The sequence below is a fragment of the Octodon degus genome, unplaced genomic scaffold (genome assembly GCF_000260255.1).
Source record: "Octodon degus isolate 3935 unplaced genomic scaffold, OctDeg1.0 scaffold00162, whole genome shotgun sequence".
Taxonomy (NCBI): Eukaryota; Metazoa; Chordata; class Mammalia; order Rodentia; family Octodontidae; genus Octodon; species Octodon degus.
The window spans coordinates 6,530,065-6,535,314 of NW_004524738.1; the positions used below are offsets into that span (position 1 = coordinate 6,530,065).

The following is a 5,250-nucleotide window of genomic DNA, read 5'->3' on the forward strand; positions in this document are numbered from 1 at the left end:
CTAGTATTTTTCCTATATCAGTTTTTGCCATGAAGTTTGCCTACAGGCTTGTGAGGCTGACCTTGTCCTTTTACATACGCATGCAACTTCCTACCAAAGGGTCAGCATTCTGATGTCTGTGAACGACATATTAGCCTAGAGGTAGTGGAGCTATAGTTTAATTGATGATTAATCAATTCTATCATTTTCTCTCTACTCCTATCATTTTTATATCTTAAAAATCGTTATAACATGAAAATTTATGACAAATTATTTATGTGTATTACTTATAATACACATTAACAAATGTAACCCAAAGGAATTATATTGTGAGTTTTTATCCCTTTTATTCTCCCCTAAGTTATGCCCTAGTAAATATTTTCACTTAATTATGAAGGAATGAACCATATTAACCAATTTTACATTTATAAGATTCACTATCCAAATACTAGAATTTTTTAAGTTGACGCTTTATATCCTTTTCAAAACAATTTGATTCCAGAGAGATTCTTGAGCTTTATAGTACAAAAATATTCTATTATGGTCTGAGGCTTTTGATAGCCCCTTTAAACTGTGGCCCTAATAACACTGTATAATCATTTTGAGATTCAATTTATTCATATGTAAAATGAGAATGATGAACCTCTTACTTATAAAACACATTAACAAATGTAACCCAAAGGAATGATATTGTGAATTTTTATCTCTTTTATCCTTCCCTAAATTAAACTATCTCAGTCTGTGAAACAAGTTCTGCCTACAGCATCTCCAGAGCCCTTCCGAATAACAGCATCCACCGCATGGACTTCTTTTGAATTGCTCACCCCTTTTTCTTTCCTCTACTAATCTTACCATCCTTATTAATTTTTATCCCACCAAGCAATAAGAAAAGTATATTTCCCAACTGACCACATCTCATTCCCTTTCTTTGGAATTAATCTCTGCTCCTCTTAAATATTGAGCTTATTGGAAATTCTACTTCCTACATAAATGACATAAATAAATTCTTATGGACAACTGAGTATATTACCAGGACTTATTAACCTAATTTCTTCTTCATGCTCTTTTAGTACCCTTACTGGAATACAGTTACATACCGGAAATTAATATATTTGTAGGATGTGGGCAGAAGGGTCTGTACATGAATTTAGTGTTTCCTAAATCTTTTCTCTGTTGAACACACAAGACTAATTCATGACCCTCAGTTAATGGCAACTAGGCAACATGCAAAGACCTACACATTTCTAGGACATTTCTCATGCTTACTGATCTCCAGACACCCTAACCTTGGAAGCAATAACCTGGTACTTTTCCACCTCTTACCAAACTATAAGTAACCCTGTTACCTAACAACTCAAAGACATCAAAGGAGAGGACAGATGTGGTTACCAATCTCATTTAAGGAAGAGTTTCACACCTAGGCCACTGGGTTATGACACTGTGATCTGTCTAGAAGGTGGAATGTGAAAGGTTTCTATTATGGTTGTAAATGATTTATTTGACAAAGGTCTCAGGCACCCCACAGCCATGTGTGTCTTCCTGTCCTCTTGCCCACCCATCTATGGCTTGGGAAAGTATGTTTCTTTCAACAAGTTCAAACTGTTTCCCTGTTTCAACAAACTCATGACTTAAAGGTACAGATTTTTAAGTTTTCTCCTGGTACTTGATTTTGTTAAGCAGGTATAGATATAAAATCTATCAGCTAATGTGTTCTAAATTTTTTGTCATCAATTAGATTTAAATTTAATATCCCAACTCTTACTGTAAAATATTGTCTTAAGAAAAAGATCATTTCCTTAAAAGTAGCCAATGGAGTCAACTGAATACTGACCCATTTATTTTAAGAATATCCAGTTTCCTTCCTGATTTTATACTATCACCGTTCAGTTTTGTAGCATAGAACTCTGAGAGGACACAGTTCAATAGTTACATGAAGAATAAACAACATTTAGGGTCACAGTGTTATTTTGAAGATATTGAATAATTTTACAGGTGTAAAATGATCTCAAATAAATTACTTCCTTAGATTTAGGGTTATAATTCAATGCAGAGCACAAATGCTTAACATTAAAGTAAGTACATGTATCAGATGCTCATATTAGGATAGTATAATGGATAGTGTAACTTAATGGAAGAAACCAAACTAGAAGATATGTGATCTGCTTTCTGAGATTGTTTCTTTTCTGCAGGTATCATGAGGTTAAAACCCTATAATATTTATTTTTCTGTTTCTTTACATTTTAGTTTTATTTGTACATGTTTGCATTCCATAATGATTACATTCCTTGTAGAAAGTTAGTAAATGTATTTAGCATATCTCAATTATTTTTTATATTCCCTTTTGTTTCTCTCCCTCCCCATCCTCTCCATTTCTCAATCCTCCCTACACTTGTAAAATATCTCCTGCTACCTATCCTCTTGTCTTTTATCTGCTCTATATTTATATTTTGGGTTTCTCAGATAAGACATGAGACATTTAAGCTCTTTACTTTATTTTAATTTTAAATTTTTTGGTGGTACTGGGGATTGAACTCAGGCCCTTGCACTTGCCAGGCAAGCGCTTATTCTACTGAGCTATCTCCCCAGCCCCAAGATGTTTAACCTCTTGTGTCTCCTTATTTCACTTAATATACAGTTCTCAATGTGCTGCCACTTATCTACAAATGACTCGTTTATATTTCTTTTTGTCATAGTTGTAGTACATTGTTTACAAATATCAGATATTCTTTGTCCATTCATCCAATATTTACAGATGAAACTTACCTCAATCCGATAAAAGCCATTTATGACATGCGCACTGTCAACATCATATTGAGTGACATCAAACTAAAAGCTTTTCCTCAGAAATTAGAAGCAAGAGAGGAAAAGCAAGAGGATGACAGACATTGAGAGAATGAGGAAGGAAAGAAAATGGTGTCCACAGATTACAGCCAAGCTGCAGCCCAGCAGGGCTATAGTGCTTACATTCCCCAGCCATCTCAAGGATATGCACAGACCACCCAGGCATATGGGCAACAAAGCTATCGTCCCTAGGGACAATTACAGATGTTGGCTATACCCAGGCTCAGACCACTGCCACCTATCGGCAGACTGTCTGTGCAGCTTCTTATGGATAGCCTCCTTCTGATTATACTCCCCCCACCAGGTGTATAGCCAACCTGTCCAGGGGTACGGCACTGTGTTTATGACACCACCACTGCTACACTTGCCACTACCTAGACCTCTAATACAGCTCAATATGCGTACGGCACTCAGCCTGCTTACCCAGCCTATGGGCAGCAGCCAGCAGCTATTGCACTTGCAAGACCACAGGATGGTAACATGTCTACTGAGACTAATCAACTTCAGTCTAGCACAGGGGATTATGACCAGCCCAGCCTAGGCTAGGGGCAGAGTAACAACAGTTATCCCCAGGTTCCTAGAAGCTACCCAATACAACCAGTCACCACATCTCCATCCTGTCCTCCTACCAGCTATTCTTCTACACAGCTGACTAGTTATGATCAGAGCAGTTACTCTCAGCAGAACACCTATGGACAGCCAAGCAGCTGTGAGCAGCAGAGCAGCTGCGGTCAACAAAGCAGCTGTGGGCAGCAGCCTCCCTCTAGTTATCTCCTCCTCAGATTGGATCCTACAGTGAGGCTCCAAGTCAGTGTAGCCAACAGAGCAGCAGCTACGGGCAGCAGAGTTCAGTCTGACAGGACCATCCCAGTAGCATGGGTGTTTATGGGCAGGAGTCTGAAGGATGTTCCAGACCAGGAGAAAACTGGAGCATGAGAGGCCTTTATAACTGGGGCAGGGGAAGAGGAGGATTCTATTATGGAGTCATGAGCAGAGGTGGGTGGGTAGGAGGATGCGGTGGATGAGCAGCACTGGAGAGCGTTGTAGATTCAATAAGATTGGTCTACCCATGGGTAAAGGACCAGATCTTGATCTAGGCCCTCCCATAGATCCTGACAACAGTGCAATTTATGTATAAGGACTAAATGACAATGTGACACTTGATGATCTGGCAGACTTCTTTAAGCAATGTACAGTTGTTAATATTAACAAGAGAACTAGTTAACCCATGACCCCCATATACCTGGACAAGGACACAGGAAAGCCAAAATGTGATGCTATGGGATACTATGAAGATCCATCAACTGTTAACACTGCTGTGGAGTGGTATGATGGGAAATATTTTCAAGGAAGCAAACTTAAATTCTCTGTCCCATGGAAGAAGCCTCGAATGAACAGCATGTGAGATGGCATGCCGCCTTGTGATGGAAGAAGAATGTCACAACTGTTCCATGGAGGTCCAGCTGACCCAGGAGATTCTGAGGAACCCATGGGTCACATGAGAGGTCATGGAGGAGACAGGGGAGGCTTCCCTCCAAGAGGCTCCCGGAGTTGCCATGGAAACCCCTCTGGAGGAGGAAACGTACAACATCAAGCTGGAGATTGGCAATGTCAATTGGCAATGTCCCAGTCTGGGTTATGGAAACCAGAACTTTGCCTGGAGAACAGAAAGCAATGAGTGTAATGCCCCAAAACTTGAAGGCTTCCTCCTGCCACCCTTGCCACCCCTGGGTGGTGACTATGTCAGAGGTGCCCCTGGTGGCATGCGAGGAGGAAAAGGAGGCCTCATGGACCATGGTGGTCCATGTGGAATGGTCAGAAGTGGCCATGGTGGAGACGGAAGTGATTTTGGTGGCTGCCATAGCATAGACCGAGGTGTCCTTGATGGAGGAAGACAAGGTGGTCCAGGGGGCCCTCCTGGACCTTTGATGGAACAAATGGGAGGAAGAAGATGCGGACATTGAGGACCTGGAAAAATGGATAAAGGTGAACACTATTAGGAGTGCAGAGACTGGCCCTACTAGACGCAGAGACCCTGCAGAACTGCATTGACTAACAAGTTTATTTTTTAAACCAGAAAATGTTTTAAATTTATAACTCCATATTTATAATGTTGGCCACAACATTGTGATTACTCTTTGTCTGTACTTTAGTATTTTTCACCATTTGTGAAGAAACACTAAAACAATTAAACGGTAGTGTGCTGAGTTTTTTTTTTTTTTTTTTCCTTGTGAGCATGCTCAGTCATGATTTTGGAGAACCAAATGGGCCTCTAACTGTAGCAATGTTCATGGTTGTGATGTGCTTTTTCTAAAAAATAAAATTTCAAATGATTATTAAAAAAAAAAAAACTAGGAGCAAGACAAGGATGTCCACTAAAAAAATTTCTGTTCAACATAGAACTCAAAAAATCAAAAAAGTATCCACAGC

The 5,250-nt window shown here is 39.7% G+C and overlaps 1 pseudogene; it reads left to right on the forward strand.

Moving 5' to 3' along the window:
- Positions 1 to 2,889: 2,889 nt before the first annotated feature.
- Positions 2,890 to 4,844, forward strand: LOC101580825 (annotated as a pseudogene).
- Positions 4,845 to 5,250: the final 406 nt, after the last annotated feature.